This window comes from Lepidochelys kempii, chromosome 2 (assembly GCF_965140265.1).
Source record: "Lepidochelys kempii isolate rLepKem1 chromosome 2, rLepKem1.hap2, whole genome shotgun sequence".
NCBI lineage: Eukaryota > Metazoa > Chordata > Testudines > Cheloniidae > Lepidochelys > Lepidochelys kempii.
The window spans coordinates 174,202,016-174,226,547 of record NC_133257.1 but is presented as its reverse complement, the minus strand read 5'-3'; the positions used below and the strand labels follow the sequence as shown (position 1 = coordinate 174,226,547).

Genomic DNA, 24,532 nt, shown 5'->3' with positions numbered 1-24,532 from the left:
GTGGAAATGTGAGAAATAAATTCGGTCTGACCAGGAGCGGTGTGACCAATCATCTTCCACCCGGACATAGGTGAAGGTGGTATCGTCGTCCGGGTGGTGGATGCGCCAGACGTTGACTAGGGAGCGATGGTCCACGATCTCCCTGAGGATGCCCGCGCCGGCCTGGGAACTCTCGAGTCCTGAGCAGTCCCACTCCTCGAGGGTGATGTTCAAGTCCCCACACAGAACCAGGAACTTGTGAGGATCCAAGGTGCCAAGGAAGGCCGACGCCTGCCCTTAAAATTGCAGCCAGTCTGGGCCCGCATTTGGGGCGTAAACATTGACTAGGTTTAAGGTCAGCCCCTCCACACAGGCCCGGATGCCGTGCCTTCTGGTCAGCGGGGGGAAGGACCCCCAGGGATGGTACCAGAGACAGTGGTCAGGGCATTTGCACGGTGGCACGTGGGGGGGCAGCTCTGGGCATATGCTCTGGGGGCCTGAGATGGAGAACCCCCAGAGCTGGTGGAAGGAATAGCAGGGGAAGGAGTGGCCATGGCTGGTGTAGGGACCGCAGCAGGGAGGGCGGCCCCACCCACAGGAGATTTTGTTTTCCAGGCAGGACCCTTGCCCTTCTTGTTCCCCTGGCCCTTTTTGCTCGTTGAAGGGGGGGGGCATGGCAGCGGCGGAGTTCAGACCAGTGGTGGCCAAGAGGTCAGCCACAGGGGCAGGCAGGGATGGTGGCAAAGGGGGTGCCATGGGGTCAGCAGGGTCCTCCTTCATGGTAGGAAGAGGCAGGAGGAGGCCCTAGTATGGGGGCAGAGCGATGGGCAACCACTCCTCTCCGCTAAGTGACACGCAGGGGAGGAGTGTCCAGCGGGAGAGGCAGGGGGGTGGAGAAAGAGGGAATGGGGCTAACCACTCCTCCCTGCTAGGCTATATGCAGGGAAGGAAGGTACTAGCATGGGACGGGGAGAGGAAAGAAGACTGCAGGGGACGCTGGGAGGAAGGGAAGAAGCAACTGCTCCTCCCCACTAGGCTGCAGGCAGGCAAACAGGGGGGAAAAAAACTTCTGGGGGTTCTGGTAGGGAGGGAGGGAAAAACTGGGTTGTGACGGGAGTAGTGGGCAGGCCCCCAGCCCAATGAGACTGGGGCAGGGGGGCCAAGTTCAAGGGCGGAGTGCACACACAAGCGCTTGTGAGGCTCACTCCAGTCCTTGCTTTCTGCTAGGTACAGTCCCAGATGGTGATGAGGGGAGGAGCAAATGGCCCCGTCAAGGGGTGAGCAGCAGGTGTCGGTGGTTAGCTGAGTTGGTGGAGGGGGTAGCAGCAGTGGTGGTGGAAAGTGGGGAGCAGCTAGGTTAGGGGGAGGGCTCCATGCCTCTCCCCTAACCCCCTACAGCAGCAAAGGCCACCACCACCCCAGGAGCACAGGTGTTAGAGTCACTCAGTTCAATAACACCAACCAACCCCTCCACAGCATCCTGCAGCAGTCTTCCTCCTCCTCAACGAGGCAGCAGGCTCAGTAGTTTGCAGCTGCATGCAGCCAGCAGCCAGCCAGGTGAGGACCCAGGCAGGGAGGGTTGTGTGTCCTCATTTCTCCCTCCAGAGGGATGGAGATGGGGATGGAAGGGGGCAGGCCGGCATGGTAGCAGTAACAGTCCCCCAGGGAGGGGAGCTCCCAGCAGCAGCAGTCCTTCAGGGAGGAATGGAGGGGAGCTCTAGCTAGTAGCAGCAGTCCAAGGAAGGGAGAGCTCTAGACAGCAGGGTAGCCAGAGCAAAACTGATTAGTCCCTGTAGTGATGCAAGGGGGCTCCCCCTGCAGCAGCCTCATGTCTTCCTCCAGGCCAGAGGGCTATAGAAGAGGAGTCATGGGTAACAGAGCTATTAGAGAAGCAGCAGGTTTCTGGTCCCTGACTGACCAGAACAGGGGCTGCTCCAGGTTAGGGTAGACACATGACTCCAATTAGCCTACAAAGAGTCAGGTGAGGCCATTAGGCTAATGAGAAACCTGACTTCAATTAACCTGCAAAGAGTCAGGTGAGGCCATTAAGCTAATGTGAACTCTAATTAAGGCTCCTCTGACACTATAAAAGGACTCACTCCGATCAGGCTGAGGAGTCAGAGTAAAGGAAGTGTGGCTGAAGGGCTGGGTAATGAAGATACCCACAAGCCACTGAAAAGGGAACCCTAAGGTAAGGGTGAAGGCATTAAGAGAGAGAAGTGGGAGAGCTGTGGGGGAAGGGGCCCAGGGAAATGTAGCAACTCTGTGATAGTGAAAAGTTGGCTGCCAACAGCTGCTGCCATTAGGGTCCCTGAGCTGGAGCCCAGAGTAGAGGGTAGGCCTGGGTTCCCCCCACCCTAACTCTATAGAAACATCTTCTGGGAAGGGAAGACCGGCCCCCTGTCAGGACAGGAGGCTAAACTGTGCAGGAATAAGCCCATAGGGACAACAGAGACTGTGGGAGTTCTCTCACCAATCTCCTTGCTGGCTTATGATGAAAAGGGCTCAGTAGACTGTAACCCTGGCTTTAGAGATAAAAGGGCTATATGGAGGGTCACAGTGAGCCTCTGAGGCTAGCATAAACCGCCTGGAAGCATGGGACCCACAGGGACAGGGTTGGATCTCTGCCACAGATGATATTGTAAAATCTTACAGCACAAAGATGTGAGAGAATGTATTGATGACTGACTAGAAGAAGAGTGAAAAACAAGTAATAATGAGCACTTGGGTTGGGGGAATTGTCTTTATGAACAACTTTATGAAAAGCAGGAGTCCAGGGGTATGGTCTACACAGCATTTTGGAGCAAGCCTCCTAGCCTTGGCCAACAGACTTGGGCTAGGGAGGTTCATGCTAGTGACCTCAACAAAGCTGTTTAGACAGTGCTTTGAAGTTGTGGCTCAGGCTGGAGCTTGAGCTCTGAAGCCTGCCCCTTTCCTACGTTTTGGAGCCTCAGCTCCAGCCTGAGCTACAGCTTCAAAACATTGTCTATACAGATATGCTTAGAGCGCTAGTGTGAACTTCACTAGCCTGAGTCTTTTGACCCAGGCTGAGAAGTCTACTCCGGCTTGGTCTAAAATGCTGTGTAGACATACCTTTAGAGGCTTGATCCAAAGCCCATTGAAATGAATGAGTGTCTTTCCTTTGGCTTCCATGGGTTTTGGATTTGGGCCTTAGAAAAAGATGCCCTTCAGCTATGCAGAACCATTGAAGTGAATGGAAGAACATAGTGTTCCAGGCAGTTGTTGTAAGGGCATCAAAGAATTGCCATTTAACAAAGGAGGAGAAAGTTACACCCTTGTGGTGCCCTAATTTATACTTAAACTGGTTGACCCTGAATCAGAGAGCCACAACCAACTCCCTGCAGTCCCCATCTCTTCATTCCATGCAAGTAGAGAATCAAATACCTGATTCCATATGTAAGTACATCAATGAACAGTCTGATTGTCAGAAGTGCTGAGTGTTTGCAGATTCCATTGAACACAATGGGAAGTGAGTGGCCCTAAAAATCAGGCTACTTATCTGGGAGCCTAAATATGGATTTGGGCACCTAACTTTAGGCACCCACCTGTGAAAATTTTAACACTTTTCAATAGCTATTAAAGTGTGTATAGCCTAGTTTAGGCACATTTTAAACATATAATTAATGTGTTTACGTATGTTTTATTTTGGTTACAGGTTACATAGTTCTTTAATCTCTGATATAATGTATTCAGCATCACCATTGAAGAATGAATTGTTGCTGTTGGTGATGTAGTATTGTAAATTACATTTTATGTATTTTTCTAATGGAACAGGATCCTTCGGTGAAGAGCAATATTTATTAATGGTTTCCCAAGGTTTTCAAACACTAGCTATTTCCTGGTGCTTTCAAAACTCATTGCATTTGTTCTGAAATTCTTATGTAAAAGCCAAATAATTTTGAGTGTCTTGAGTTTCATCTTTATTTTTGTTTGCCAACTGGTATTTTGATAAATTTGTAATGCATTTTTATTGACCAGAAGGGATGTCTGGCAGTTAGTAAGATGCATGACAAGAGATTCATTTTTGAGTCAGAGTAATGTAAATGTTGTAAATTTAATTCACCATTCTTGACATCAAACTTGTTCATAGATAATGGATGTGTTGAGTTAAATAACATGAATCTGCCTAAGGCAGAGTCTTTTTGTACCAAGTGGTGAGGAGAGTATGATTATTCTCAGAATTGTTATATCTGTGGTAATATTCTCCTGAATAAAATGTTGTAGTTTTCTTATGGATCCAGTCCTGAAAGTCCTTACTTGTATGGTGTAAGTATAAGTTTTGATGGCTGAACCGTTGTAGATTACTGATTAACTCAATAACGTGTCTCAGTACAGGGTGGTTTTGTAGATAGTGCCTGACACTTTATAGTTAGGCTTGAAACTAGTTTCCTATTCCAACCTTTGTTTGAAATACCATTACTCCTCCCACCCACCCCCAAATAAATAAATAAAGACCAATACTCCTGAAATTTCAATTGCCATATTTCATTACTGGATAGCCTTGTTTTAGGAAGTTTAGAAAAAAAAGGAGAAAAGATTTTTAAAATGATGGGGACAGTTTCTTGGCTAGTGTAAATTAATGTATCCCCACTGATATTAATGGGGAGAGATCAATTCCCAACTGATGGGAATCTAGAATATGGTGTGTAAATACTTTCCCTGTTAGCTATTTTTTAAAAATGCCTGGGGTTTGGGTCATCATATTTACAAAATGAGTTGCCTGTAATCTACAAATTTGTTGGGTTTTTTGGGGGGTGGGGACTTTAGATGTGCTTGGAGTAAAAAGTTATATAAAAACTTGAAACAGGGCCTAAATCTACATTAGGGTAGGCAGGGAAAGGGTAAGCTCTGGCTCCTGTGCAGCAGGAATATTAAACTAGGGAAATGGTTGAGGAAGTTTTATTTCTTCCTTTAATCCTAGCCAAGAGCAGGAATAGGGTCAGGAAGTACCCAGGCTAGGGAACAAATAGGAACTAGCTAACTGACCATTGTGCTTACAGAAAGACTCCACTTTAACAGCTGATAATCTGCTTTGCTGGTTTCTCTCTCTCCCAGATGGCCTGTCTGCTTAAGAACCCAAAGAGTTTCACAAGTTACCCTGTGTTCTATCAGTTTCCTTATGCAAAGTCAAAAATCATTACAATTGATGTAGTCTACCATATATGCCTGCAATATTTTTTTTCAGGTAGCCCCTGGGACCCTAAGTGTCCTAGATTCCACTTACTCCTCCCTCCCTAGTCACTCTGTGATACATCCACTCCTCCCTTAGGACAGTGGGCCCTGGGGTCTTTGTGCTCTTTGGGTTGAAAGCAGGTGTCAGTCCTTAGCTTGCCAGTCACTAGACTTAAACTGGATTGTAGGTACGTGTTGCCTCCCCTTACCATCTGGGTGAATAAATGAATAGAGAGACCCTATGGCCGTAAGAATTTAAAAGGAAAAATGGACTAGCCAAAATTAAAAAGAAGCAACCGTTTATTAGGGAAAGGGAGAAGTTTAAAGTAAGGAAAGAGTAAAAAGGAAAAGAACCAAGAATCAATAGGAACCGATAATGAATAATAACAATAGCCCTGTAATAATTAAATAAAATCAAAACCTCATGCACAGAATCCAGCAAAAACTAGGTATAACTCCAGATTCTGTCTACAGGTCCCCGATTGTCAGTGTGCACAGAATTCTTTGTGTTGGAGCTCTGTCGGGCCAACTGAATAAAGCTATGGCCTTGTCTACACTACACAGCTAAATTGGCGCCACTGCAATCAATGCAGCGGTGATGATTTAGTGGGGGGTTTGGTGAAGACACGATAAGTTGGGGGGAGAGTTTAATTAACTTAATTAACCCATCAACTTAATTAATCTACTTCAACGAGAGGCAGAAGCTATGTCAATTGGAGAGCATCTCCCATTAACATAGCACAGTGTAAACACTGCTCTAAGTTGATGTAAGTTATGTCACGTACATAACTTAACTAGCGCAGGTCGATCTAAATTACAGCATTAGTATGTGTAAGCCCCAGATCTAGATGGTTCCAAGGGAAGGAACTCTCTGCTCCCTCTTTAGGGGAAAAGCCAGCTCTAGCCAGCCTCATTGATGTGAAATATAATGTAGCTTACTCATAGTTCCACATACTGAGTTTTCTTGATTTTTTTCTACATTCTAATTGTATAAATACTGTGAGATTATTACTGTATCTGTGCTCATGAAAGGGTATAGGAATTGTGCAAGACATGTCCTGGAGAGTGGGTCATCCTGACTTGACAAGTACTCTGATTTGGGAATGGGATTCAGGCTCCTCTACAGAGAGTAGAGGGCTCTGTCCAACAGGCCACTGACTCTAACCCAGGGACTCTGTCCAAGTGTAGATTCCCCACCTGGAGCGCCTGAAACCTGTAGGGAGTGATTCTATGGGACTAGACTGGACCAATGGTGATAGCACAGACCTGATTTCATATGAGACCAGACCACTGGCAACAGCACAGAGTTAACTTCGCAGTGAGGTCAAGCTGGGCTGGGGAAATTAGTACAGAGCTGACTTAACAGCAGGCACAGAGCTGGCTTCACAGAGGAGTTTGCCTGGACAAGCACAATGAGGCCCAACTGAACGAGCAGCAGGTCAGAGTTCACTTCACAGTACTCTAACAGGCGGTGGTATTGTAGAGCTAAAACTTCACAATGGGACCTGACCAGACCAGTAGTGACATACCTATTCCAGTTTTGTGACATCAGCTATCTGCAAATTGAAGCAGGACCTGGTGGTCCAGTCTTCTCTGGACTGAAGCAGAGAGGGAGGGGCAAGCCAACTCCTGACATCCCTGACTACTACTGATTGTCTAACTGGACCTGTGGGCAAGGTGGGGATTGCTTTGTAACTAACAGTTCTGGGCCTCAACAAGCCAGACTGTTGAATTTGGACTGGCATCTAATGTTCACTGCTGAAGCTGGATATCTGCCAAGGCTATTGGTGAACTTCTTGCTCTGAAAATGTCATAAGAAGGAGTTGAAAGAGCAGCAAAGGGTCCAGCAGAAAAGTCATCAGCTCATCAGTTTTGCTACCTTAGCCAAATCTGTGTAGTTGCCCTTTCTATTAGAGGGTGGTTCGACCAGCCCTAGGATTGCCACCCATATGGGTTTTCCCCATATGGTCTAGTTTTTGGTTTCTCTGTTCTAATACTATAAATTAGGGTTGCCAGGTGCCCAGTTTTTGACTTGAAGCTCTAGTCAAAAAGAGGACCTAGCAGTGTCCAGTCAGTCCATGTACTGACTGGACACCAAAAGTCTGGTTACTGTGGGGCAGAGGAATTGCTGGGTCAATAACTTACACCAGCTTCTGCTCAGCTGAGGCCACCTCTAAACTGCAGGCAGGCTCCTTGTCAGTCTGCAGCAGCTCCCTTCCCAACCCCTGAGCAGAGGGAGACCAGCTGGGGTGGGGAGGGAGGTGGAGACAACACAGCAAGCAACAGGGGGATGGGAGGAGAGAAGCAAGCAGGGGTGGGGCCTTATGGGAATAGGCGGGATGGAGGCAGAGCCTTGGGGGAAGAGGCAGGGCACAGCCTTTGGGTTCCAGTTACCAGCAATGATAAAGGTGGCAACCCTAACCAGCCTAGAAAGTAGTTCAGTTGCCCGGCCCCTTCACTTGTTGGATTTTTGTTGAGATATTCAACAGAGTTTCTAGTTAGTGTCAACTGTGATAGTTGTCCACATCACAAACACTAGGGATTGTGTGGAGATCACTTGCTTATTTCATAAATGCTTCTGAACAGTACTCACATGGTAACAACTTTCAGTGATGACTAAGCGGCCTCATTCAGAACATGGATAGTGCTTATTGTCTTATTACTTAGAAAATGTTACACTATTTTGGAATTCATAACATGTGCTATGTTATAAATTTCAGTACAGATAAAGTTAAAATAATACAATAAATATAAGAGTGCTCTGTAGTAGACTTCCTGAAAATAAAATACACTGGAAAGTATATTTTGTATGTAACATAAAATTACAGTTACTCTAGTTTAGTCCCTATAGCAAATTACTAATGTATTTCTGCAGACACTGTAATGTTGTTGTTAAAGCAGCAATTACTGTGCATCACTGATTAAGCTGTTTTAGCCAGTGCAAGGGTAGCATAGAGATTTGCCATTTTTCCTCCCTCCCCCCTTCAGCACTCTGCTTAATATTTTCTGTAAGGGCTAATTTTAAGAAGCTATACACTTTCATGAGCTATCACTTTGAACACTTGTACCACTTCATGGTCAGTTGCTACTGTCCTCTCTTCTATTTTGCAATATATAGATGCTTAAGTCTCTAAATATCTCTAAAACTACTTCAAAATATCTGATTAGCAAGCTAGTTTGGCTATTTATAGTCATAGCCAACTTCTGATAGATCTGGTCATTTGATCATACCCAGTAAAACCATTTTTGCTTAAAAGAAATCATTCTTAGGCAGGGAACAAACTTGAGAAACTTCAGCCTGAAAGGCAGAAGAATGACAAAGTTAGCAGCAGCTGAAAATAACACCTTAGAATGGAAAACATTTGTTCTACTTTAACTGTAGATGTTTCCAGGGGTGGCCAAACAGTGGCTCATGAGCCACATGTGGCTCTTTCGCATTTAAAGTTCGGCTCTTGGAGCCCCCACCTTCTTTGCCTACCAGATTGTTTGGGGGAGCCCGGGGTTTCTGCCCAGCAGGGAGTGGGGTCTTAGAGCTTCAGCTCCACAGGAGGAGCCTGCCAGGGATCGGGGCTTCAGTGGGAGTGGGGCTGAAGTCCTGAGCCCCACTGGTGTGCCCCATGGAAGTGAAGCCCTGAGACCCCTTGACCCCACAGAAGAAGCTCCTAGTCCCACCACCCTGCTGCAGGGCTGAAGGCCTGAGCCCCAGCTCTCAACTTCTGAGGATTGTTGTACGCGGCTTGGAGAGTCAGTAAGTTTGGCCACCCCTGGTCTGTACTGTGAGAGAGGAATGGGAGTCCCCTGATCCCATACGCATCCTCGCTCTAGCTCTCGTCAAGCTAGCACAAGTATAAATAGCAGTATAGCCACTGTAGCATGGGTAGCAGCGGAAGAAGTACAGCTTAGCTGTGCCAAGTATATACCCACCTGTTTCAGGCAGGTTTGTACTTGGCCAAGCTAAGCTTAGTCTCTGCTGCCACTGCCCATGCTGCCATGGCAACACTATTATTTATACACTCAGTCAGAGCTAGCGTGAGTATGTGTAGGCGAGTGGGGGAATCACACACCTAGCTTGTAGTGTAGACCTAGCCATAGCATAAACATATCAAGTGGGGTTTGAAGCATGTGATATTTCAAGGTTCTGTTCCAATAACTTTTTTGTAATTTTCTCAAAGAAATTGTGGTTGAAACTTTTTAATTTTGGTTTCAGCACAAAGGGGAATGTTGTGGAAAAGTTTGATCAAAATAGCTTTTAAGGATTTTCCAATTATACATGTATGAAATGAATATATTTTCCCTATATATTCCAATAATCTAGATATGACTCAACACTGTCTGGATATGAGCCAACAGTGGGCCCTTGTTGCCAAGAAGGCTAACGGCATTATGGGCTGTATAAGTAGGAGCATTGCCAGCAGATCGAGGGATGTGATCATTCACCTCTATTCGGCATTGGTGAGGCCTCATCTGGAGTACTGTGTCCAGTTTTGAGCCCCACACTACAAGAAAGATGTGGAAAAATTGGAGAGAGTCCAGCGGAGGGCAATAAAAATGATTCGGGGGCTGGTGCACATGACTAATGAGGAGAGGCTGAGGGAACTGGGATTGTTTAGCCTGCGGGAAGAGAAGAATGAGGGGGGATTTGATAGCTGCTTTCAACTATCTGAAAGGGGGTTCCAAAGAGGGTGGATCTAGACTATTCTCAGTGGTAGCAGATGACAGAACAAGGAGTAATGGTCTCAAGTTGCAGTGGGTGAAGTTTAGGCTGGATATTAGGAAAAACTTTTTCACTAGGAGGGTGATGAAGCACTGGAATGCGTTACCTAGGGAGGTGGTGGAATCTCCATCCTTAGAGTTTTTCAAGGTCAGGTTTGACAAAGCCCTGGCTGGGATGATTTAATTGGGGATTGGTCCTGCTTTGAGCAGGGGGTTGGACTAGATGACCTCCTGAGGTCCCTTCCAACCCTGATAGTCTATGATAAATCATGATTTGTTTTATTGCCCCCACTGGGATTTTAAAAGCTAAGGCCCTGATCCTCCAAAGAATTACACCTATGCCTAAATTTATGCACTGGTTGTGATGGGTTCGGTCACAGAGACCCCTTGGGACTGTTCCCTGATGTGCTGAGGCTACCTCTGAGCCCATTTTCTCTGCCAGTTTGGGCCTCCTGAACCCTGCCTTGTTGAGCCAGACACACAAGTCTGCTGGAACACAGACACCGGGTCTGAACCATGCCCCCATAGCTGCAGACTTAACTGAAAACAGCTTAGGAAGTGCCCCTGTCTCCAGTACCTAGACACTCAGCTCCCAATGGGATCCAAACTTCAAATAAATCCATTTTACTGTGTACTAAGCTTATACAGGGTAAACTCATAAATTGTCCACCCTCTATTACACTAATAGAGAGAGAGAGACACAGCCGTTTGCTCCGCTAGGTATTAATCGCTTACTCTGGGTTAATTAATAAATAAAAGTGATTTTATTAAGTATAAAGAACAGGATTTAAGTGGTTTCAAGTAATAACAGACAGAACAAGGTAAGTTACTAAGTAAAATCAAAACACACAAGGCTAACTTAATACACTAAGGATCTAGTTACAAATACTAACTTCTCACCCTGGATGTTATCTCAGGTACAATCTTTTTCAGACCAGTGTTGTAGTTTATGGCCTGGGTCCAGCAATCACTCACACCCCGGTAGTTACAGTCCTTTGTTCCAGTTTATTTCAGGCATCTCTTTGGGGTGGAGAGGCCATCTCTTGAGCCTGCTGAAGACCAAAATGGAGAGGCTTCCAGGGCCTTTTATATTCTTTCTCTCTCTCTCTCATGGGCAGAAACTCCTTTGTACTTCTGTGCAAAATCACAGCAACAAGATGGAATTTGTAGCCACCTGGGCAAGTCCCATGTCCATGAACAATTCCGCATTTTGCAAGCCAATGCCATTGTTTACATGTTAGTTTGAACATTCCCAGGAAAGCTCAGATGTGGATTTATTGTCTCCCAAAGTTCATTGTTAGTTTAGTACTCCCAATTACTTCAATAGTCCCTTCACAATATGTTGGCCAAACCTCCCTTATGTGTTTCCTACAGCAAACACTTCAAATACAAGCAGAGAACCAATGCTCATACCTTCAGATATAAAAATGATACATATATAAATAGGATGAATAAATTCAGTAGATTATAACCTTAGCAAAGATATGTTACATGGCATATCTAGCATAAAGCATTTTTCAGTTATGTCATATTTACACTCATAAGCATATTTCCATAAACCTATAGAGTGTGATCATCACACTGGTGTTCCCTTTGAACTCTACTGCCAGGACAACTTGTATGCATAAAGTTAAGCCCCCGTGTACGTTTTTGCAGGAGTGGGGTCTAAGTTTGAAGAAAATTAGCTCCACAGTTTTAAATTTATGATTTCTTAATGTTGGAAATGTCACTTATACATACAGTAATTTTTCTATATTTTTTTTTAAATATATAAAAGGATGCCATGGCTCTCCTCTGGCCTGCCCCAATTAAATCCCTACCTGCTGGCCTCCAGCACAGTGCAAAGACAATTTCCTGGATCTGGTATGCAGATCTCTCTATTTGGCTGCTTCTCCTCAGGTTTCCAAGAACAGCCCTTATATGTGGCTAACATGCAGTGGCCTTTGCACTAGACCATCATAACATGGGTACATTTCATCTCGGGAGAATATGGGCTGGCTCCATTGGAGCACCAAGCTTCACTTGTTAAAGCTGTGGGAATGCAGGGGAAATGTGGCTTTCTGCAGTCTTCCTGTCTCTCCAATCTTGGGGGCATCAAGAGACCAGTTCAGCCCATGACACAGATTAGAGCAGCCTCAGGGTCACTCTAGACCAAGTCTACACTTGCTGCATGTAGGGTAGGTGTAGCTGAATGGTGCAGTGAAAAGCAGTCTGCATCCACACTGATGGCAGCGAAAGACTGGCAGGAGGGAGGCAGCAGGGAAAAGCTGCTCCATATTGCCAGAGCCTTTCCTGCTGCCAGAGCCTTTCACTCCAGCAGGAAGGAGTGGAACACTACACTACCGAAAAGAGCAGTGCAGACCAGGGAGGAACAGCTTGAGTGTGTAGAGAGCCATGTACGGCTCATACCCTAAGCTTCTGGTGTGGCTGTACTCTACACGCCTAAGCTGCACCTCACTGTCTAAACTACTATTTATACCCATGTTAACTAGGTGTTCTATGTCTGTACTTTACATGCTGCCATAAGTGTAGATGTAGCCTCATTGACGCAGGCTGGAATGTCTCCTGAGGGGGTGGTCTTCAGGCCCCAAACTTGGCACAGAAGGAAGCTGGTGATGCATACCCAGGTATGCCAGTTTTACATCACATGGGGTTTCTCCTATAGAAGGGGAATCCCTAGCTCCAATGTTAGGGCAGGTTTCTGTCCTCTTGTCAGCACAGGAATGATAGCCCAAAGGGTGCACGTTAATGGTGGTTTTGCAGCATATGCAAGTACCCATTTGAGCAGAGAGTGGCCTGGATTCCCTGCACATACCCAAATTTGACTAATGCACCTCCACATTTGCATTTTATTTTATTATCATTATTTTTCTACTGGTACTTACAAAAGTCATAGTCTCTTTCCTAACAACCAGCAGTAAGAGACTGCCACGTCTCTAAATGTCGAGTAAAGTTTCATTTGCAAACATTGTGTCAGTGCAGTGTTTGCTAATTAATATTTTGTTTATTGCTTCTTGTCATAATTCCTTGCTGTGCTTAACAGAAAAGGCAATATCAAATTTCCCATCAAAGGAAATTTCTGTGTAAGGGTCAAAACCATTTGTTTACTCACAGCTGAGATATTCTGCACTTTATCTCTGAGGCACTGGTGCCAGTAGTATCCCAAGGAGATTTGGCATAGTTCACGTATATCACACACAGAATCTGCCCCACACACTGTTTCATCCTCCTTAAAAATAACTAATTTCCTGTTTTTTCCAAATGAATTCAGAGGCTAAAGAAAGAAATCTTGAATTATCCATCTGGGACTTATAGTATACTCTAAAACAAAAACAAAAAAAAATCATGAAATTGCTATTATACAATTGAGAAGTTGTTGGCAAGTCCAAGCACTTCATTGTAAATTAAAACCAGGAAAGTCCCTGACTCTCATGCTCACTGCTACAACCCAGCATTTTGTACTTTTTTTTTTTTTTTCATTCTGTTGTATAAATTACTCTCATCTAGACATAAAGGATCTGTTTTTCTTTTGTGGGTTTCTTATTCCATTTGGAATTGATGTAATAACTTATTTTTTGATATTGATTTATTTGGATTTTGTGCCTTGACTTCAACAACAGTCTTGGAGTTGGTTATTTTTTCCCTGGTTTTACTACTTACACAATTCATTAGAAAAGGCCAGCTTGTCCACCCTAGGCATGATGTACCCAACTTGGAATGACAGAATCCTGCTTGAAAGATAACCACAATAGGTGTTTGGAACCTTCCTGAAATTCCATCAACTATGTATCTTTGCAAAAGGTTTTTTTATTTTTCTATTACTTTTCTTATGCTGTAGTAAAAAACATAGAGATTTATGCTGCAGTTTCCAAAGGAGCTTAAGGGAGCAAGGTGCCTAAATCCTCTGGACTCTTAACTGCCCTTTGTGATTTTGAAAATCTCTCTTAATCTGAAATCTGTTTGAGTTAGATTGCTCCTGGTATGTAAGGAATCTTTTCTTTCCTTCCCACTTTGTGTCCCTCCCCAGCTACTCTGCATGAGGGTTAAAAATAATCATGTGACCTGTGCCCCAAGGTACAATGCCCCCTTGGAGTCTTCTCCGGGTGATGTGACTCCATATTACCCAATTCTCAGGCTGTGATTAAATGGATGGAAGACTGGTTTTGTGGCTAAGGCAAAACCTGGTGATGATGATGGAATCTCATTGAGTTTAGAGGGACCAAGAATGGCCCTACTTATAACTTCTACAGGTACAGTAACAAATTACATTAGTTGAAATATTTAAGACAGAAGTTTGTCCTCATAATCATCAGCATTCATGCTCTCGACAGTGTTTTTCAGGGAGGATGGAGAAAGAGGGGGGGGAAAAGGAGTTGCCCTAAAATATAGGGGGAACCTTTGAGAAAGATTATTGGTTAGTGATAAGAATTGTTTGTGATCTAGCTCTTAACTTTTTTCTTTTTTTAATAATTATTGCATTAAAGCCCAAGAAGAAAAGTAATGCATCCATTGTTTTAGTTTTATTCTTCTTTTTGAAGAGAGAATTTGGGAAACCTGAGGATGGCGATTGGGTCTTCTAATTAATAATCACACTTGGCACTTGATATTTTCTAAAATCCTTATAGAACCCCTGAATTTTATAGATGATGGAAGTGAGGCAGAAAGGGTGGGAGTCAAAATGTTCAGACCTGGGGCCCTAATTCACATGAAGTCAATGAGAATGGTTGAAAATATTTGAAAATCAGGACTCTTAAGTGTCTATGTTAACAAATGCACATTTGAAATTGTTGATCTGACTGATTTGCCTCAGTGCCAAACTAGTGATGCCAGGAATGAAAGCAGAATTCTGGACTCCTACCCTCAAACTCAATCTGTGAAATAACACTTCCCACTGAGGATCCTGATCCAAAGCCCATTGGAGTCAATGGGAGACTTCAGTGGGCTTTGCCTCAAGCCTTAGAAGAACAACAATAAATTAGAAAGGCAGAAAATAAGACACAGACTCCACTACAAGTGAGGGAGAAGAACTCCTACCGTCCTTCTCCAGCACCATGAAATCCCTTAGAATAGATCTTCATAATATAAAATAGACAAACGCAAGGACTGGTGCTGTTGCAATCATGCCTGAAGCAACAGCAACTGATGTATGGAGACAGTGAATCATTTCAGCAATGTTAGGGTCTGCATTTTCTCTCACCATTCACCTCTAAAACAGAAGAAGGATCTAGTTATGCTGTTTGAGTTGTTAGCAATGTCACCATTTGTTGAAAGGGAAACAGAAGGAAGAAGTGATTTTTCAATTAGTTACTAAAATTGTTCATGTTTTTGCTATGGGATTAAGTGGCCCTTTATGGTAGGGGTTGTCACCTAGACCATGTTTGTACAACATCTAGAACAATGGGGCCATGATCTTGTAGCCCTGTGAGCAGTAGTGACATACGTATGTATAACAATAATATACATACTATGAAACTCAGTGATTTTTCTTTTGCAGAAGTTTGTGCAAACTTTTTATTTTATTTCAGTCCTCTTGGTTTCAACCCATCACCTTAAAATGAAACTCATTCCAAACCAGCTTCCTGGATTTGCATTGAAGCCATGGAAAATCCACACATTTTGCAGGAGTGTTATAAAGAATTAAAAATGGGTTCATGTTTGCTTAACTGGATCTCTGTTAATTCAAAATAATACCAATACGTGCTCAAAACTGCCCATCACTGCTTTATATAGAACCTTTGATCAAAGAAAGAGTGAGTGACAGATGGGAGATATCTAGGGAACTGGACTTTCTGCAACTGAAAAACACAAGAAGACAGAAATACATACCAAATAGTTATGAAAAATTAAAAAAAATAATTGTATTGTCATTACAGCATTATCCTTTTTATAACGTGCTTCACTTGAGACTCTTTTTGTTTTCTAGATGCACCTGGGGTGCTATAAAATAATAAAAATTAATAGTTTTGTTTGTAATTATCTTCATTACAACACTCAATGTTCGGCTCAATATAAAAAAAAGCTCCATATACACGTTAAGAAGAGAGACAACTTTATAAAATCTAATTGGCTAATCAGCAGTCCTTAACACACACACTTTACTCTAGACAAATAATATTAGTACTTATACAGAACTGTTTAGCCCTAAAGTTCAAAGTGCTTTACAACGCTGGGTAACCAGCTTCATCTCCTTTTTACAGAAGAAGAAACAGAAGCACAGGGAGGTGAAATGTCTGCCCTAGTTCATACAGCAAGTCCCAGGAGCAGAGCTAGGAGTAGAACCTAGAGTTCCTTATTACCTGTTTAATGCCCTATCCACATTGAAAGTTGAGAAATATGCACCTAAAGTCAGATATTGAATTTATAAAAAAAAAAAAGCACTGGGGTGTTTGGGGCCAGTGTTCTGGTTCAGGTAGGTTCTTGTCCCCCTCTTCTCTTCTCCCTCCCCCCCCCCCCCAACCCCGGCAAAAACAAAGTGTATCAAAGACAGATTTAGGCATCTAATTCCCTCCAGTTCAGCAGCTCTCATATTGTGTCGCATGAGCCAATGGCAATTCCTACAGAATTGCTTGGTAGCTTGCGGAGAGCTGGCTGGTCTCACAGTATTGGCTTTCCTTTTTGTTTCCAGTTGCTAATTTTTATTTAAATAAGCAAAAGATGCATTAAGGGTTGGTTGGTGTTTTTTTGCAGGCGTTCCTGTGGGGAGAAGGGGAGATGTTTATGTGATCATGTATGGGAAGGAAGGTGGTCCTTCTATGCGTGAGTGGGATTGGCAGGGTCAGGAAGCAATCTCTTTGTGGAGAATATGGTCTTCTCTAAAACACATGAAAACCTCTGATTTGTTGTGTCTTGTCTTACTATCAGTGTATCTACCAAATGTATCTGTCTTTATAAATCTAGTTGTTAAATTGTATGAATCCTGAATTGTATGACAAAAACCAGGAAAGGAAACTATTATAAAGGAAAACAAGTTGGAGAAAAAAGTATACCCATAACCAACATCACTGGAATGGTCAATGTTTTTTAGGGAGCCTAAGTCACAAGGGTAGTTCTCATCAGACAATAAGAACTGAGTCTTTGGGCTAGAATGATTAATTATAGGTCCTTATTTGACCACAGACCTATCAGGCAGGCTCACATCTTGTGCAAGACAATACTATCTGCATTTACAATATTGCTGCCCATACACTATATGGCTCACATGCCACCTAGTGGCAAATCTTGCAATTTTAGTATTTCTTCATTCTTTACTACTGTCCCAGTAAATAATTTATTTGCACATAATGTCCTGGAAGAAGAGTGTCTGAAGTATTTTTTTTTTTATATATACAGTTGGTCTTCGGAACTGAAGAACTAATAGCCCTAGAAGAAAAGATGTAGTATGCAGGGCTGTTGTAGCTGTGTTGGTCCCAGGATATTAGAGCGACAAGGTGGGTGAGGTAATATCTTCTGTTGGTGAGAGCGAGCATGCAGAGTATTTTTAATTCCATAGCACCACATTATTGCATATCTGCTTTTGTATGGCTATGAGTTGCAATACTAAATGAAGTGCCAGGCTCTGCATTCTTATTATATGCCAATACTTATTCTTACACAAGAACGATCTTCCACTACATAGGCAAATATTATGAAAGAAAAACCCTGTATCCTGAAGTACAGACAAAAAGAACAGGAGAATTTAAGTCATAATATGTCTGACCATTTTTTCTAAGTCTCAATAGAGATTTATTTTAATTGTATTTTTCTCAGCATAATTGACACTAACCAAGGATAGATTATTAATGCCCCTTACTGACACTGATTAATTATAAGTAATGTATAGTCAGAAAAAAATAAAAGGGCTTCAAGGGAGACCCATTATTCAAATCCTGGACCCTAGTTATTGTGGCTCAGATTCTGATACTCCTCCTCTCATTTAGCACCTTACTGCACAAGAAGTTTCACAAAGTCAATAGGGTTGCTGGTAGATAGACGTACTGTTCTAGGACACAGGTATCAGAATCTGGCTGTGGGTCAACAGTGTTTTGAGTACAATGTGTGGCACAGTTGGCTTCAAAGGGAAGGAAGTAGTTCAGATCACTCACAGCACTGAGCGGTCTGGACTTTTTAGTGTTGTTTGTTATGATTATTCATCATTTCATGTATACAATACCCGGTGTGCTCTAAGGGCTTGGCAAATAAGGTCTCTGCCTCAAAGAGCTTAGAGTCAACATAGACAAGATAATTTAAATAGGTACCAGTAGTTCGTAGGCTCCAAAGGAAAACCTGTTCTCTACTGAAATCAGAACCACTTATTACATGGTGTGATATATGAATCGGGGGCAGGGGCGAGGGGGAGTAGCTCCCTTTGATGGACAGCCAGCCAGTTAGCTGTAAAATCCCTCTTGGTCTGTTCTCTGCTTGCTTTACCTGTAAAGGGTTAACAAGCCCACAGGTAAAAGAAAAGGAGTGAGCACCTGACCAAAAGAGCCAATGGGAAGGTAGAACTTTTTAAAATTGGGAAAGAAACGTTCCCTTTGTCTGTTGGTCTCTGGGCTGCAGGGACGGAGCAGCAATGCTGTAAGCAGTTTAAGCCAGGTATGATTATAGATTATCAATTCATACCTCGAACCTACTTATCTGAAGTCTCAGATATGTAAGTAAAATTAGGGAGTGTCTAAAGAAAAGATTAGGGTTATTTCTTTTATTTCTTATTGGCTTGTGGACTCCTCTGTACTAACCCCAGATGCTTTTGTTTGCTTGTAACCTATAAGCTGAACCCCCAAGAAAGATATTTCAGGTGCTTGATTTTTGGAATTGCTCTTTTAAAATCTAGCAGAAGCCTAAGTTCCAAATGTATTTTCTTTCTTTTTTTTTGTTTTTAATATAATTTACCTTTTTTAAGAACAGGATTGGAGTTTTGGTGTCCTAAGAGATTTGTGAATATGCTGTTTGACTAGCTGGTGGCAAGAACTAATTTCCTTTTTGTTTTCTTTCTCAGCTCTTCCCTGGAGGTGGGGAGTGAAAGGGCTTGACGGTACCCCACAGGGAGGAATTCCCAAGTGCTCCTTCCTGGCTTCAAGAGGGTTTTTTGCATTTGGGCAGTAGCAGCATTTACCAAGCCAGGGTCAGAGAAAAGCTGTAACCTTGGGAGTTTAATACTTACCACTCTGGGCTTGTATTAATTTTTAGAATCCTTGTGGGCCCCCACTTTCTGCACTTGGAGTGACAGAGTGGGGATTCAGCCTTGACACATGGAGATTCAAAGTTTAGGCTGTAGAATAATGAAAAGTGGGAGGGAAGAGAAGCATGCACTGGATTTTATCTTTTTGGATCCAGCCTCTCTCTTTTTTTTTTTTTAAGCTATTTGCTAGTAAACATGTCTTTTCTGTCTTGTCCAGTGGCTCTCTTGTTGAGCTGTCTATTCATGGAGTAACTTCAGAACTGGGTATTTGTAGTAAAGCGAGCGTTTGTCAGAGATGACTCACAAAGTACTAAGATTTCATTATAGAAGTATGTAAGAAAAAATAGTATCCACTGGAAAGCAACCAGTCAACCAAGTGTGTGTGAGTACAAATTTTACACAGTAAAAAGAGGTTTGATTCTCATTTCACTTATGGTGGCATATACCAAAAGTAACTCCATTTTTGTCAATGGAGTTACTTTTGGTAACACAAGTGAGAGGTGAATCAGAATTTCAGAGACATTTACAAACATTGTTTCTAATCCTGACTCATGAGAGTAGTTCTTCTTGTAAGTAATCCCATTTAAGTCAATGACTACTTGCATGAGTAAGGATTATTGATAGAAGCAGGTGCTTAGTGGGAGAAATTATTTTTGAACATTTTGGTGACTCAGAAACCAAATTTTGCTTTCCCATGGTCACTTTTTAATTTACTGTTTGCAGAAAAATTCACATTCACAAACAAATATCAAGCTTGCACTCAAAATTCATTGTAGAAATTAATTGAATTCATTATGGGCCAAAGTAGGAGACTTCTGGCTTTTCGTAGTCAATTTGCTCAAAAAAAGAGTTCCTTCTTTGCAGCAGATCCACATTGTCTGATCAGACATGGAAGGCTGTCACAACAGACCTGGCTGATTGTGCACTGGATTGAACTGTTCCAGGTAACTGGATAGTGCCTAAACTTGTCTTTTTTGCAAGTTTGTCTGCTCTCTCTCCTTCTTATGATGTGTGCTGGTGACCAGTAAATACAATAACAAATAAAGCAATAGCTAATTAAAACAATGGTGGGACAAAGTTGTTGAAATGTTCCCAGGATTCCTGGGAACGCCTTGTTATGGACATTATAGGCATCTGACTCCATCTTTACTAAATTTAGACCAGATGCAGGCCACACTCTAGCTGCCTAGTGGAATCCTCAGGTTGTGCAGAGGTACCACAGCAGCTTAAATGTCATTTGTCACCTTAGTGCAGGAGGTGTGACCAGGACATAGGAATGCACTAGTGATCCCTGTCTGCTGAAATGTCCTCTTGGGCAACGGGACATAATTTAGAACAGCCTTAAGGTTGCTCTAACTTACATCAGTGACCGGCCGAGTTCTACAACGAGGGGAGCTAGGCCTTCAAGGGGAAGGAAGGGCCCTGGCTCTACACCAACAGTAGTTGGCCAGACCCCAGCATCTGTCTGCACATGTACATTCATGCTTCTGTTACTAATCAATTTGTGTGATGAATGTGATAGAAAATTGGAGACCAGCGAATTCAACAAATGCACTTGATAAATATATGAAATATCCTTGCACATGGATGGAATATACTCAACACAATAAACTCAAACTGTGTTTGCAAAACTCAAGGCAATTTAAAGAGATGAGCATGGTTGTGACTGTGTCTTTCACAACTATGACTGTGCAAAACCCATGGCCTGAGATCTGGCATAGACAGTTGAATAGCCCAGACAAGAACTGAGCTGCACCCTTCCTAGCTATGACTGTACATGCTACATGCAATCAATATATGTGAATGTGGTGAGACAAAATGGATTTTGAATGCAAATTGAGCCTATACTATTTGTTTTTTGTTGTTTTTTTTTTTTGTAAGCCAGGCCTGACTCAACCAGTATAAAAAGAGAGATGAGAATCAGGCTCTATAAGAGTACAGTGATCGATTACACAGAAGTCAAAGCAAACAGTGAATTCAAACACCAAGCAAAGTTCATGAACAATTATAGGATGAAATTTGTATTTAAAAAACAAAAACAAACTCTAAATAATTATATATGTAAGAATCAATTTGTGAATGAAACAGAGTGGCATGTGTTGAATAAATTGTTCAGACAGTTTTCCTAGACAGTTTTCCCAGTGATAGTTGTTGGATGGAGCCTGTCCATTACATTATGATGTAAGTAGCAGACTGGTTGGAAGAAGGGGGGCAGGGAATATTGAAGATCTTTGACAAATTTGTTTTTGTTTTGTTTTTGTGTGTGTTTGTTTTTCTTGAACAAATTAGAAATTCAAAATTATGTGACTATCTCTACTAGGTAGATTACCAATTTGTAAAACAGTTTGAAACTGAGGCAAAATTAGATGCTGGTTTAGAGTGCCACCATGCAATTTATGTAATCACTTGAATCCTAAGTAATCTCTATTTTTGCAAACATAAATTGGATTTAAGTAGTGCATAGGCCTTGGTAGTTAGCCTAGGACAGGGCTAATTTCACAGGATGAATTTCACACTAAGTGATTAGCTCAAAGTCAAATAAGGAGTTACTGGCAGAGTTAAGAATAAAATCCAGGAATCTGCTTGTGATGCTGACAGACCAGTGTCAGCTCATGCCAAGGCCTCACTGAACCAATCTGGCTGGAAACCAATCTGGCTCATCTGTGTAGTAGCATTGTTAAAATTGATCATAAGTTTACAAGACTGTTTAGTGATTGGGCTTCATGAAATGTTTGTGAGGTGCTACATGCATTAATCTCACCTATAATATCTGTATCTCATGTTATATGGTAATATTTAAGTGTTAGCTTTGTAACTGTGAAAATGTTTGCTATGAAACTAGAAATCCCACAGTCAGCAGAGAAGCATTACCACTTATGAAATACCAGTTTATCACAAGAGGTGTCCTCTTCTGCCCAACAAAAGAGAGCCAGATGAACCACTGTGGAACATCAGTGGACAAGACTATTGATTGCTCCCACCACACCCATGAAGAGGGGATAGGACAAGGGTTTGTGCATATCACAGGTTGAATTCTGGGGGAAGGGAATAAAAATCCCTGACCAGAAGGAACTGTATCACTACGCTGCTTTGAATTTGAAGAGGGCAGTATTTCTAAGCATAAGCAAAGGATCCCCAAGCTGCTTAGCTTTGGTTAGCCCTAAAAGACACATAGAGCTTGCACATTACACCAGCTTCTTTTACTTTTTGAAATCTACGACTCTTAACTCAATTGTATGTGTGTTTACCTGCTTTAACCCTGCAAATAACTCTCATTTATTTTTCCTAGTTAATAAAGCTTTAGTTAATTTTATTATACGATTGGCTACAGGCATTGTCTTTGGTGAGAGATCTAGGGTGCACTTGATGGGGTAAGTGATTGGCCCTTTGGGACTGGGAGCAACCTGAATATTGTGACCTTTTGTGTAAGGGGCCATCTGTCACAAAGGCAGGCTTGCCTGGGTGGCAATGTAGATTGTAGTGACCAAGAGGACTGTCTGTGGCTCCATCTTAAGACTGTTATAGCGCTTAAGGAGTTCAGACTTGACACTTGGTTGGTGAAATGTAATTATAGAACACACAACCAATTTGGGGTTTGTGCCCTGGTTTGTAAGTCTGCCCAGAGATTGGCACTCACAGTTGTGAGCCAATTCAGACCGCTCGACACTGCTCTCCCCTGATCTAACCATGAGACAAACTAACACACTTTGATATACTATACATTATCTATTTAACACAGAATAATATGAATTCATTATCAAAATTTCTGCTCCAAAACTCTTTTTTAATATAAATCCTTGGCTTCCAAATAAATTTAAGTCTGTTACAATTATTCTCATTGCAATAATCTTCAATCCTTCCTGACATGAAACTTGAATTGAAGTGAATTTACTGGGCTACAAAAATGCAGGATTATCACTATGGGTCTGATTCACTGAAGCAATTGAGAAAGCACTTTGCTGAATTGGGCCCTGTATCAGCTTTCTGTACGAAACATGCAACTAAAATGTCATCCTCCAAGCCTGGCAAAATATCTTGATTTCAGTATGGCTTTTGACACAGTCCCACATGACAGTCTCATAAGCAACTAGGGAAATGTGGTCTAGATTAAATTGCTATAAGGTGGGTGCAAAACTGGTTGAAAGTCTGTACTCAGAGTAGTTGTCAATGGTTCACTGCCAAACTGGGGGGATGTAGCTAGTGGGGTCTGGCAGGGGTCTGTCTTGAGTCTGATACTTTCAAGATCATCATCAGTGACTTGAATAATGAAGTGGAGAACATGCTTATAAAATGTGTGGATGACCCCAAGCTGGAAGGAGAGGTACAGGCACTTTAGAGGACAGGATTAGAATTCAAAACTACCTTGACAAATCGGATAATTGGTCTGAAATCAACAGTATGAAATGCAGTAAAGACAAGTGCAAAGAACTACACTTAAGGAAAAATCAAATGCACAATTACAAAATAGGGAATAACTGGCTCCTCAGTAGTACTGCTAAAGAGGATCTGGGGGTTGTAGTGGATCACAATTTTATATAGTCAACAATATAATGCAATTGCTAAAAAGTCTGATGTTCTGGGGTATATTAACAAGAGTGTCATATGTAAGACACGGGAGGTAATTGTTCCACTGGATTCAGCACTGGTGTGGCCTCAGCTGAAGTACTATGTCCAGTTCTGGACATCACACTTTAAGAAAGGTATGAATGGACAAATTGGAAAGAGTCCAGGGAGAGCAACAGAAATGATAAGATTTGAAAAACCTGACTTCTGAGAAAAGGCATTTTAAAAAAAAGACTGAAGGGGAGACCTGATAATAGTCCTCAAATATTTTAAGGGCTGTTACAAAGAGGATGGTGTTCAACTGTTTGCCATGTCCTACTGAATGTAGGACAAGAACTGGTGGGCTTAATCTTCAGCAAGGAAGATTTAGATTAGATATTAGGGAAAAACTTCCTAATTACAAGGGTAGTTACACACTGGAATAAGCTTCTAAGGAAGGTTGTGGAATCAACACAGGTTTGTAAGGACAGATTAGACAAACCCCAGTCAGAGATGATCTAGTGTCCTTGATCCTATCTCAGTTCAGCAGGCTGGACTAAATGACCTCTCAAAAGTGGTGTACCATCTGTGTATGCAATGAACACATTACATGCCCCGGGACCAGCTGTGCCTGAAGGATGATTCTCTGTGGCTTCCAAATGCTTGTGGAGGATATCATTGTGTAGCACAAAATGGGGTCTTCTGCACAGTGTGACCTCTCATGCACCGTACATGCAAGGTAACACTGCGTAGATCATTAGTTCTAAACTTGCAGGCTGCTTGCAGCCCAGTAAGCACAGAGCTGTGGCCCATGTGACATCTTCAGGGCCATACAGTTAGTATTGGATGGGGCCCATGATGTTAAATAGGTTTAGAACCATGGGTGTAGACAGTGCTATTTTGCATGCAAGTGTAGAATGGTATGCCAGACTAAAAATGTTACTG

At 42.5% G+C, this 24,532-nt stretch overlaps 1 long non-coding RNA gene across 1 annotated transcript; it reads left to right on the top strand.

Moving 5' to 3' along the window:
- Positions 1 to 2,099: 2,099 nt before the first annotated feature.
- On the top strand, positions 2,100 to 21,169 carry LOC140907263 (uncharacterized). Its single transcript, XR_012157428.1, has 3 exons — positions 2,100 to 2,170; positions 17,215 to 17,312; positions 18,863 to 21,169. It is a non-coding gene; the product is annotated as an uncharacterized lncRNA (long non-coding RNA).
- Positions 21,170 to 24,532: the final 3,363 nt, after the last annotated feature.